The sequence below is a fragment of the Xenopus laevis genome, chromosome 5S (assembly GCF_017654675.1).
Source record: "Xenopus laevis strain J_2021 chromosome 5S, Xenopus_laevis_v10.1, whole genome shotgun sequence".
NCBI classification, from domain to species: Eukaryota; Metazoa; Chordata; class Amphibia; order Anura; family Pipidae; genus Xenopus; species Xenopus laevis.
The window spans coordinates 38173484-38186118 of record NC_054380.1 but is presented as its reverse complement, the minus strand read 5'-3'; the positions used below and the strand labels follow the sequence as shown (position 1 = coordinate 38186118).

Below are 12635 nucleotides of genomic sequence, written 5' to 3'. Positions count from 1 at the left end.
TTGTTTCAGAATATAGATGTCTATATCATAATAGAAGTTAATTTTACTGCTTTATTACTAGGGGGAAAAAAAGAAATAAGTAAAAAAAATATTAGAATTGTTTGGTTATGTAGGACTCTGGAAATGGAAATCCCTGAACTTTCTGGATCATGGGTTTCTGGATAACAAATCCTCTATTTTAAACAAAGCTAAGTTACTTAATAATTTTCAGGTATCTTGCATTTGGCAAACATGCCTTGGTAACCATGTCCTAAGTTATATATATAAACACCTTTTAATGGTTTGAATTTTGCTGTACACACACAGACACACACAAACACCACCCCCCTCTTATCTGCTCAGCACAGGACCAGCAACTCTGCATTTATATCCCTTTCACAAGCAGCACTGTCTTTGTTGGATTGTGTTTGAATTAGTGGGAGAATCTAAATGATTTGGGGGTTGGTTTACAAATCCTTTCTCTCCTGTGCTGCTGCTGATAACTAGTTCTAACCCATGTGTTCCTTTATATATATATATATATATATATATATATATATATATATATATATATATATATATATTAAGCAACATAAAAAAAATGTGTAAAGCCATGCACCACAGTTCTGCTTATACCGTATGTGTATACATAGCTTAAAAACATGGCTTTAAGCTTTAAGCTCATATGCAAACAAAGCCTATCAAGGCTATAATGCTAATATTGTTGGAAATAAACTGGGCTATATACAGTACATGTGATTTGATCTATTTAATCAATATCTGATCATGTAAATTAATTGTGTAATAAAGTCATTACTTCCTTATTTAATAACCCTGGGAATGCCAGCAGCTGATCAAAGGGATGGCCAGAAATGCAGGTCTTGACCCACCATGGTCCTTTGCAGCTAGCAAAGTTTATTCTATGATCCACTGCCCTAATAGGGTTAAACCATCTTTGTGAATGTGATTTCTATGGGGCAGATTTATTAAAGGTCTGGTCAAAACTCTCAAATTTGAATTGTGAATTATCCAAACTTGATTCGAATTTTAATTAAAATTTTGAGCTTTATCAAACCTATACCCTGGGAATAATTTGACTATTCGTCATCTAAAACCTGCCGAGTTCATTGTATAAGTCAATGGGAGAGGTCCAGAGACCCATTTGAAGATGTGTCATGACTGGCACCCAATACCAGAATAAGTGCCAAGCACTCTGGTCTCGGCTCCGCTTAACCAGTAGTGTGGGCTTCGGGAGGAGCCCTCAGCTTACTTGGGTGCCACCTGGACTTAACGAGGGGAACAAGACGAGATGTTCTGGCTGGCGAAGGGGCACGGCTGTTAGCAAAGTCTTTTGGGCCGTAGGTCACTGTACAAAAGGATTAGGAAGAAGGATGGTCAGACAGGCTGGGTCGAGGCAGGCGGATATCAGAATCGTCAGGCAGGCAAGGGTCAAACTGGGTTGTCAATCCAGGGGTTAAGCTGGAAGAGTTGTCGTAGGCAGGCAAGAGTCAGGCTACAGAATGTAGAATAGTCAGGGAACAGGCAGGAGTCAAAACAGGATAATCAGGACAAACAGATACAGGATCAGATGCACAAGGCTCAGGAACCACTAGAAACCAAGTTCTATCATGGGCACTGGCTGGGGGTCAGAATGGGCCTTAAATACAGTCAAAGTTCGCGCCCAAACAGGCGCCAATGCGCCTGTACCTTTAAGAGGCGCGCAGGTGCGCCGCACGCGCCCTAAGAATCAAACACGGCGGGCATCCAATGATTCCAAGGGGCGAAGAGTCATGAATAAAGGTACTGAAAATGCTCCATTAAACATAAATTAAGAGAGGTCAGCTCCCAGGGAACCAAATATATATATATATATATATATATATATATATATATATATATATATATATATATCTGTAATATTTGTCTATATATTTACATAAGCATAACTTGTTCACAGACAATTATTGTTTCACTTTTTAAGTATGTGGTTGTATGGGTCTATGTGGCAGTATGTTCCCCCCTCCTTCAAGAGCTTTGGTTAGAGGTACATCGTGAAGGCCAGTAAGGGTTGAGTTTCAAGAACATGTCTATTTGTTTCCTAGTTACTTCTATTAACCCAATTTGGTCAGCTATACTGATTTTTTGGGTGGTGGCGGTGGCGGCTTGAATACTTATTTGCTGTTGTAGATACAGGCAGGTTACATACAAGATAGGGACTGTAGGTTTGTTCTTAAGTTGAATTTGCATGTAAGTTAAACAAATACATTTACTTATAGTGATGGGTGAATTTAATTGGCAGGCGCGAATCCGCGACAAATTTGCGCGATTCGCCGCCTGTGAATAAATTCACGAAACGGCCGCGAAAATTCGCTAGTAAAAATTCGCCGGCGTCAAATAAAAAGTCATCGCGCCCAAAAAAAACGGACGGCGAAAACGGACACCGACGCGAAAACGGCCGCCGCCGTTTCGCAAATTCGCCCATCACTATTTACTTATTAAATGCAACAAGATAGATGTTTGTCTAAACAAAGTATTTATTTTTACCTTTCTGTGTTTCACAGTAGCCAACACATGCCGGGGTAGGTGGTTTATTAAGCTAAATGATAATAAAGGCCAAGCAAACCATAGTATGTTACAATAATAGCCTCTGTTTGTAAGTATGAGTTGTATGTAATTCGGGCGTGTGGTATGTAACTCGAGGACTCCCTGTATTCTTAAAAGTATTTTATTTATAGGGGGCTCAAGCCAAATATAAATGTCCAAAACCTATTAGAGACAAAACCAGGGGTGTAACTGGGTAAGCAGGGGCCCCAGGGGGTCTAGGGGGCCCCATGAGGCCCAAATAACGAGCAATTTAAACAGAAATTGGCAAAAAGGACAGCCTCTGGATACGTTGGGGGCACTAAAATTAATTTGCTGTGGGGCCCAGTAACATCTAGTTATGCCACTGGACAAAACTCTCAGAATTATAGGTGACACAAATAGAGAAACAGATACTAGAGGTAATTTATGACCGCAAGTGCAGGTGTGCACTTACACACTCCCTGCGGTGAATTGTGCATTAAACCCCATTCATTAAAGGTTTTTGCATCAGAATGTGCTCTTTGCACTTCCATAAAGTTGTGCTTGGTGCTGCTCAGTCCTTCCTTTCCAAAATGAGCGCAGCCACACCTATTGTTGTAGGGATGCCCTGGAGCCACCAGAACCTCTTGTCTATGTATCAATATTTGCATCAAAGTATCAAACTTTCATGCAATAATGAATTAAAAGGAAGGGTGAATTATTATTAATCTGTTATGTAAGGGATGACCAGTGGGGAAACAGCACCTGGTACTACCTCTTCTTTATGGATATGATAGAACAGGCAGTGCAGATAGTTGTTGCAGAAAGCCAAGAAGGTACCAAATTGCATTGGAGTTGTCCTGGTTTGGTATTTGGGGTTTTTTTTTACTACTTAAAAGCAAAGTTTTTCATTTGAGGAAGAAAGTGTGTTTACAATCTCATCACTTCTTGTTTTGCAGAATTGCCAGGCCTTGATATAGCATGATTCAAAGAGACCTCTCCCACGTAGCCAGTTAAAAACGGCATATATATATTCAATAATTTCCACTGAATTTGCTACCCACTTGGCCAGAACATTAGTTTCTTCTTGCAGTTATACAATACAATTGCAAGGACACTGACAAATTGCCAGCCTCACCCGAGGTGCTCTTTTTAAAATAACATAAAGCATGACCACCTAATTTATGTGCACTAGGAAGAATTTCACAGCTGAGCCATGTAATAGGGTCTTAATATGGCTGCAAATTCAAATGAGGAACAATAAACCTTTAAAGTGGAAAGGAAAGAAATTAATCACATTAATATTTTTCAGGATACCATATATTTTGCATAGGAATTATGTTTTAGTGTACTATAGAAGACTCCTGGGCTCTTTTTTTTTTTAGCTTTTGATAAATGACTGTGGTGTATGAATGATTGTACATGTCAGCTTATTGCCTGCAATCCCAAATAATTGAACACACACCAATCAGGTTGTTACTTATGAATTAAAAAACAAACAAAAAACATTTGTTTATTACTATACTGGATTACACACTCCTGACAAATAATCTAGGAATGGGATCTATTATTTGGAATCTATGGCCGCCTTAAGGGTAATTTATTGACACCATTCATCAACGTGCATCCAAACACCTTCCTTTCTCTTCTGTATATTTTCTTATTGCATCCATCCATTTTATCATGAACCAAGCAACCCTGGAGTTATCAGTTCCCTTGTGCTGCTGCAAGTGACATTGTTATAAAAGGGAGAATTAACAGTAGCGATCCTAGAGGGGGGCGGGCCCTATTGCGTGACGCGCAGCCGAGCCCTGCCCCCTCCGTACGGCCGCATTTGGCCGCATTTTCTTCTGCATAAACATACCCGATTCCACAGAATTCTACATTGTCCCAGCTGCATGAGCTCATGTCAAAAAAGGGGGTATATTTTCTCTTTTAGAAACATGCATCCTTAGCAAAAATAGGAATGAAACTAAGATAACTTTTAAACAGTTGATGTATTTTGAAATCTAATCTGAAATCACATGTGAGTCACTAAGAGCTAAAGGGAAAATATAAACATTCTAAGAATAACCAAAGCAATTCTTCCAACCGTTGATTCATTCCCTCGGGCTGAGAAAAATACAGAGAAAGTCTGTCACTTCAGGCAAGCACTGAGAGAATCCAGTCTACTGTTTAATGCCGCTCCCTTTCCTGCCTGGCAATGGCCTCTTTCAAATTACAGATAACAATTAGAAAACAGTTTATCAGGCCTCAATTACTGTATTTTACTGCTGAGGAAATCTCCAAGCCTATGAATATGTCATGCCTAAGTCACTTACAACTCCTGCTTGAAGAAATCATATTTTGCAAGAAAAAAAGAAAGATTAAAACCTTGAAAAACGAAAAAAAAAAATATTTATGGTCAGAATTAGATGGCTCTTGGCAATAAGTAACATCTCAAATGTCACCTGTAATCAACTATTTTAGTGTATGAGTGTGGATGACGTTATTTAGTCAGTTATGTGATTCTTATATCCAGTATTTATGTATGTATTTATTATTTTTTGTGTTTTTTCCAATCTTTTTTGTTTTTTCCACTGGAGAGTTGAAGAAATAAAAATTTTTTAAAGATGCATAAGGCACCCCTGGAGTTGTTCATTCCTAAATCAGCTGCATAAATATATACTGGTAGCAAAACAATCCTATTGGGTTTAATGCTTGGTTGTTTTAGTAGACTTAAGGTATGGTGATTGAAATGATGGGAAAACCCCTTATCCAGAAAACTCCACATCCCAAAAATTCTGAATAACAGATCCCATACCTGTACTGGTAAACAATTGGACAACACTGGTCTACACAATGCTCTAAACTAATTTAAATTAATGTGATGAAATACAATTCTTCAAACAGTTATAGGGGGTTATGTAATAAAAGGCACTAAATTTGCCCAAGTGCAGTAACCCATAGCAACCAATCAGCAGGTAGCATTTATTGGTCACCTGTTTAAAAGCAAACATCTCATTGGTTGCTATAGATTACTGCTCCTGGGCAAACTTAGTGACTCTTATTACATATGGGGGATAGATGTTTAATAAACCAACTTATTCCTTTTTTTTATAATTTTGTAAATAACAATATAATATTTTTTTCCTGCTGCAAGCAAATCACGCATGCTTTGTCCTAGACAGATAGAAGGAGCAACCGATTGTACTAGAAAAAATTTTTATGATGAGGAACATGTGTCGGATAGTAAGTTCCTATTCTAACAACATGATTCTAACAACAGTCTTCCCAGCAGCCACATAGCAGGGCTGAATTGTATGCAACAGGGACAATGTACGTTTCAGCTGGCACACTATATATTATTATATATATTAAAATATGTTGCAAAAAAACGTGACGGAAGTTATTAGTGAAATAGGTTTAATATACAGCACTACTTGTTGATTTCTACTTAATAGCTATGACAATTCTCCTTTAATAAATGCCACAAGGAAGGCAAAGTGACTGCGAGTGATATTTCTAAAACCTCATTTGGTTTGCAATCAGACATTGCCATTCTTTGAATAATCAAGACCAAAGGGCTGTCTCTTGTGAATATACTCACAAATGAGTATATGGTTGAGAGGACTGCATATTCATTGATTTTGTACACATGCTGAGAATTCAGAATATGCATTTTGTATTAATCAAATAGAAAAGCATTAGCAGAAAGCCTGTTGACACAGCAGGACTTCAATATGTCAAATTTGTGGTTGGTTTCTGTTTCTGACTTATAATTAATAACTGTTAGGGATGTAGCGAACCGCCGATAATGTGTTCGCGAACGCCGTTCGCGAACACCGGCAAAAAATGCGAACAGTTCGCGAACAGTTCGCGAACTTCGAACATCCGAAAATCGTTCGATTCGAACGATCGAAGGATTTTAATCGTTCGATCGAACGATTTTCGTTCGAATCGAACGAAATTCGTTCGATTTCAGCGACCGAATGGTCGAATGGTCGAACGATTTTGACGCGAACGTCGCGCGACGTTCGCGAACTTGCGGCGGACGCGAACAGCCGATGTTCGCGCGAACAAGTTCGCCGCAGAACAGTCCGCGACATCCCTAATAACTGTATGTACTGTATATCTTTATGTACAGTTGTGTTCACAATAATAGCAGTTCGACATCGAGAACTGGCATATACTTGTGTCACAAGTCAATTAGTTTATCTTTTATAAATGTTATATCGGAGAATAGCAAGGGACAGGAACATACTGCTTTCAAAAGCAATTGCATTTATAAATACATTTAAACCCATTTTTAACTTTCAAAGAATGTATCTGAACGGTGCTTAAAATAATATGTTTTGGGTTGTTTTACTGCTTTGTTTTCTACTTTTAATATTGTGCGCACAATGGTCTACCAACTTATGTGCTACTGATATCAATTGTTACTTAATTGCAATACAGTGAAAAGAACAATAAGGGGCAGATGTATTAAGGGTCGAATATTGAGGGTTAATTAACCCTCGATATTCGACTGGCAAATGAAAATCCTTCGACTTCAAATATCGAAGTCGGAGGATTTTGTGCAATTCGTTCAATCGAACGATTCAAAGGATTTGAATCCATCGATCGAAGGATTATCCTTCGATCAGAAAAAACTTGGAAAGCCTATTTGGACCTTCCCCATAGGCTAACATTGACTTCGGTAGCTTTTAGGTGGCGAACTAGGTGGTGGAAGTTTTTTCTTAAAGAGACAGTACTTCGACTATCGAATGGTCGAATAGTCGAACGATTTTTAGTTCGAATCGTTTGATTCGAATTTGAAGTCGTAGTCGAAGGTCGAAGTAGCCCATTCGATGGTCGAAGTAGCCAAAAAACACTTCGAAGTTCGAAGTTTTTTTTCTTCTATACGTTCACTCGAACTTAATGAATGGGCCCCTTAGTGTTGAATTTCAATATAAAACCATTCTCAAGATATTTTAGTTAAAATCTGAATAATGGGAAATTATCAGCAGGGTGATCTATACAGTGAATAGATTTGTTTGTGGCAGTGCTGCACAGCTGTGATCACAGCACAAGATCGCTTGATAGATTCCAGTTTTATTTTTTGGTACTCTTTAACCATGTTACTACCACTTGGTATTCATAGCAACAGTTTATAAATAACAAGGCTTGATGTTATTTATATTATTGCTTTGGGTTTATTTATAGCTCTTGGCATTCATATCACGTGACATTGCATTAATAGTGAATATTTGGAACATGTCACATTTTTCATTGGGGTTATGCAAACAGAAATTCAACATTGAGTTCACACATTAAACAGAAGACCCTTCCTGTTTGAAATGTAATTGGTAATGTATTATGTAAGAACAGTTGCCTGCAGAATTTACCAAAGGTAAATGTGTAAGGTGGGTAAAGATTGTGTAACGTGGAAAAGTGTAGTGTATAAGAATGCAATGTGAAATGTCTGTTATGTATGCATGTGGGGTCTTGAAGGTTTAAAATTATAATTGTTGGGAAATTGTACTGTAGGGGTTTGGCGCCAAGAAGGCAGTAGGGTCCTGTTAATTGTACAGTTAGTGTAAATTTTACTCTGGCAACTAGAGGGAGTATAAAAAGTATAAAAAGGGACAGGAAACAAGGGGAGATGTCAGTTTGTAGGCGTGTTCCGTTGATGATCATTTGCTGGATGAGGGAAGCCCAGACCTGGAAGGACAGTTGACAAGGAAGCACCCTTCCTTCTGAAGCAGTTAGGGATGAAGTGTTAGTGCAGGAACTCAGTTCTGTGGGTATAGGCCTTGGCCACCGTCATGGAAATTCCTGTCTGGGATAACAAGGGGGCATCAACCAGGAGCGTTGGGTTGTTGACGGCAGGTGGGGATAGAAAGATCCCATCGAGGGCAGTGGAAAGGAGAGGAGTGGGCAGAAGCGAGGAAAAAGTTTACTTGTCCGGAGCAAAATATTGTGAAAATTTTGAAAATTGAATGACTGCGTGTGATTGTTAACCCTTACATTGCAGATGAAAAGAAATAAATTATTACTTTTTTTTGTCATTGGAGAGCTGTCCCAATTATTTCCTGTTGTCTATGGGTGTCATTTGGAAGCAAAAATGGAATATGCCTTTGTGCCAGTTAGAGTCTTAAAACCATGAGGAAGTAGCCCTCAAGACAAATTATTCGGGGGAATTTTGTTTATGGTGACTATATGGGACTATACAGGAATGCCAATTTATATGAACCTTATCTCATTATTCAATTACAAATGGGGCACCAATTCTAAAATAATCCAATTATTCTTCATTACCCCCTACTCAGTAATCTGTCTCTCTACATGCAGCTTTGTCAGAGTCTGTTATTCTGAATACATTTCATAGGGCAAAGGGAGAACATAGCAATGCATTTGAATAGGGGAATAGTGAAGAGTAACTTGATTATGTCAGAAATGGTACCAAAATGTAATTGATTGTCATTCGAAGTTTCCTTTAATAGAGAGGAAAATGTTATTCAATATGAGAAATTGTTTACTGTCTAATCACTTTTCCAGTTAGTGCTGTATTTTTATTGTATTTTTATTCTTTATGTTCCATTTTACATTGCATTTGAATGTAATTTTCTTTTCATCTTTTGTATGCTGAATTACTTTTTGATGCAATTTTACTGTCATGTTGCTTTTTGTCCCACTGTTTATTCTCCAAATGGCAATAAATATCATTGGAAAAGAAAGAAGAATGTTCCTTTGAATATATTGAATTCTTATTTTTGTGATAGTTCCCCTTTAAATTCAGCTGTGCTTTCTGATTAAGTCAGTGAGATGGTAGTGGTTTGCTTATCTCTTCCTGAACCCTAGAGGCTATGCAACCAGAACTCTTAAAACCTTTTGTGTTTTGAGTTAATGCCCTCCAGTGCACATATTATTTTACATAAGGCCTCTTAACTTTTCGTAAAATGTAGTACTTATTAACTTTTCATTCACTGACTTGCCATATCACAGAGGTCGAAAACTTTACGCGAATCTATTAACTAAAATAGACTGAGAAGAGACACAATGGCTTTTACAATGACAGGAAATTTATTGACGATGTTGTCTCGAAAGATGCAGTAGCAGATGTTTATATGTGAAATAGTTCATCAGTGGTGATTTCCAGCATATTTTTCAAAGATTTTTGTTTTTCGTATTTGTGGCACAGTTTAACTACAAGCCCTGTAAGGCTGTTATAGTGTAGAATAATGATTGCGTTGATTTGTGTTTTTGCAATGCCATTCCCAATCCTATGACACCAACCTCTTTTCTTCCCCTTACTTTTTCTTAGGGATGCACCGAATCCAGGATTCTGCCTTTTTTAGCAGGATTCAGATTCGGCCTTTTTTAGCAGGAATCGGATTAGGCCCAATCCTTCTGCCCGGCCGAACTGAATCCGAACAATAATTTGCATATTTTCCAACTATTCTAACTATGCAAATAAGGGGTGGGGAGGAAAATTGTGTGATGTTTTGTCAGAAAACAAGGAAGTAAAAAATACTTTCCCCTTCCCACCCCTAATTTGCATATGCAAATTAGGGTTCGGTTCGGTATTCGGTCAAATCTTTCGCGAAGGATTCGGGGGTTCGGCCGAATCCAAAAAAGTGGATTCGGTGCATCCCTACTTTTTCTTATATTTCTAACACATTGGCTTTCTTAGAAGATTGAATTCAAGCAACCAGATGTTGGTTTCTATAATTATTCTCTGGTTTTATTGACCAGCTGAAGCAATGACCGCTAAAGGAATTGTGGGAAAGATCTGCAGGTACACAGAAATATGCCGGCTCAGAATATATGGAAAAGGACGCACTAACACATATGTCCCAAATCCTCCAACTGAAAAAAACCAAGAATGGAGTTACCATTTTAGGAATGATAACCAAGAGTTTGTAGGTGAGGATGTTTTAAGAAAAAAAAATACACAGTGTTTAAAAATCATAGGTCATGTTGTTTCAATATCACATTCACGGTTATTTTGCCATTAGTGTAGTTTTGAAGAAGGCATGAAAACTTACTTCTGAAAGGAATAACCATTGCCTTAATTAAGTCAGTAATACATCTTCTCAGTGCTGTGCTTCAGAGCAGATCTACCGTATACCTCAAGACTTGTGCAAGTTCATTGCAGGTTTTACTGACTACATCTCCAGGTCCTTTAAGTGACCACTTGTTTGAATTTAGCCAGGAAGTTAAGAACAGGAAGTGATGGATGTTACACATGGTATAATGTGTTCCTCTTACACAGCTGGAAGTGTTTCTGAGTCAGCAGACTCATTGTCCCCCTGTCCTATTCTTACCTCTCCTACAGTTAAGGAGGGAGAATGTGATCCAGATCTTGGGGATGAAGGCCTATGAGATGAGTGGGCCCTGGTTGAGCAAGGGGACTACATGAATAAGGACTAGCGCAATTTTCCCATTTATAGGTGCTCTAGGCGCATTAAATACTGAAGCTATGCTGAAGGTTTAGGTGAATGCCTAAAAAAGCACAATTTAACCACAAAAGACAAAATGGCATCACCTGCAAATAAAAATTATGTCATTTCCAAAAAATTTGGCTGTCACAAAATCGTGGTGAATTTCCACATTTTGTCGCCGGGAAAATGAATTCACACGAAAATTGTCAAAATTGACGAGTTTCACGATTTTTTCGCAAATTTTTCAGGAGAAATTCACCCATCACTACTTTCAAGTCATATTAATGCATTAGGATATTATAGGCTTTAACACACAAACATTTTACCACCGTTTCCCATAGTGATATATATGAAATAAATGTACGCTCATAAATAGCAAATTGTGCATTTTTAATCAAAGAGCCATCTTGCACCACCTTAAGCAGTATGGGTTCCTATATACTGTATATCTTTGAGAAATGTTGACAGGTTGTTGGGGCCAGTGGTTAAAACACTCCTTGTGCCAATAGCCCATGGGCACGGATTGTGTTTCATCTTAATGTTAAGGAGTTACCATAATACTAAACAATCTAGAAAAAAATAACCCAAAATCCAGTCGAAATCCCTGATTTGGTGCATTTTCAGTGATGATTAAAAAAATACCATCAAAGTGCCAATGGTTTCTGCAGCACAACAAAAGGGGTATTCACTAAACATGATTATATATATACAAAAAAAAACATACAAATAACCTATATAAGAGGTAGAAAGGGCTCTGCCCAAGAGTTTACAATCTACTATGCTGTTGCTTAAAATGGACCAAATTTCATTAATGATGTTTTGCATAAATATAGGATGAAATCCTTACGTATAGCAAATAAGCCTGCTATCAAGAGATATTTGAAAGCAAATACACAGAGAAAAAGACATATAGAAGCACAGGCTGTGGATTGGTAAAGTAGATATACAATTTAAATAGAAACAAGTAAATTATATTTTATATGCAGACCCAACTTTTTTTGTTTTGCTATGACAGTAAGTGAATAAAACAACTTCACCCAAACACAACTTGAAATTAAAGCCTCCCATTGCAGCATTCTTTACAAAAAATCATGTGTCTTTCTGTCAGCAGCACTGGTTATAAATGAGATATATAAATAAATCACTATTGTGCCGGTGTCTTCTTTTAAAGCGCATAGGATTTATTCTAAAGTGTCATGTATTCAGCATGTGACTCTATACAAATACCAAAAAAAAGGAAAAGTAATACCTTGATGTTTCAAGTTCAGTCGTTCTCTCCCTTCTTTATATTCACAGTGGTTTATAGGTGAATTCCACGCTTTGCTTTTTTGAATGCCTGATATTATTTGGCCTTTGCATTGTAAAGAGTCCAGTTCACTCCTGGCAGGTCTGTATATAAAAGTAGAATAAGGGGCTTTAACGTTCTGGATGTCCTCGCTGAGTAACAAGCACACTTCCTCCAATTCTTTCTTAGTTACTTTTCCTGCCACAAGTCAAGATTTTTTTCTTCTATAAATAGAATGTACAAGCACAGCTCAGAGACCCCAAACAACATGTGTGATAGGTACAAACATGGTGCATTTATTAGTATTGCTGATATTTTACTTTTTTCTTTTTACAGCGAAGGGGTAAAATAATAAATAAAGCCTTAGAAAAAACTTAAATAGACTGCTAAGAATAAATGTGTGA

The 12635-nt window shown here is 37.7% G+C and overlaps 1 protein-coding gene across 1 annotated transcript in view; it reads right to left on the bottom strand.

Moving 5' to 3' along the window:
* rasgrp3.S (RAS guanyl releasing protein 3 S homeolog) overlaps positions 1-12434 on the bottom strand; it is a 63511-nt gene extending 51077 nt beyond the window's left edge. The window contains exon 1 of the mRNA XM_041564423.1: positions 12196-12434. The gene's annotated coding sequence lies outside the window, so the exon portion shown is untranslated. The remainder of the gene's footprint in view (positions 1-12195) is intronic.
* Between the last annotated feature and the right edge of the window lie 201 nt (positions 12435-12635).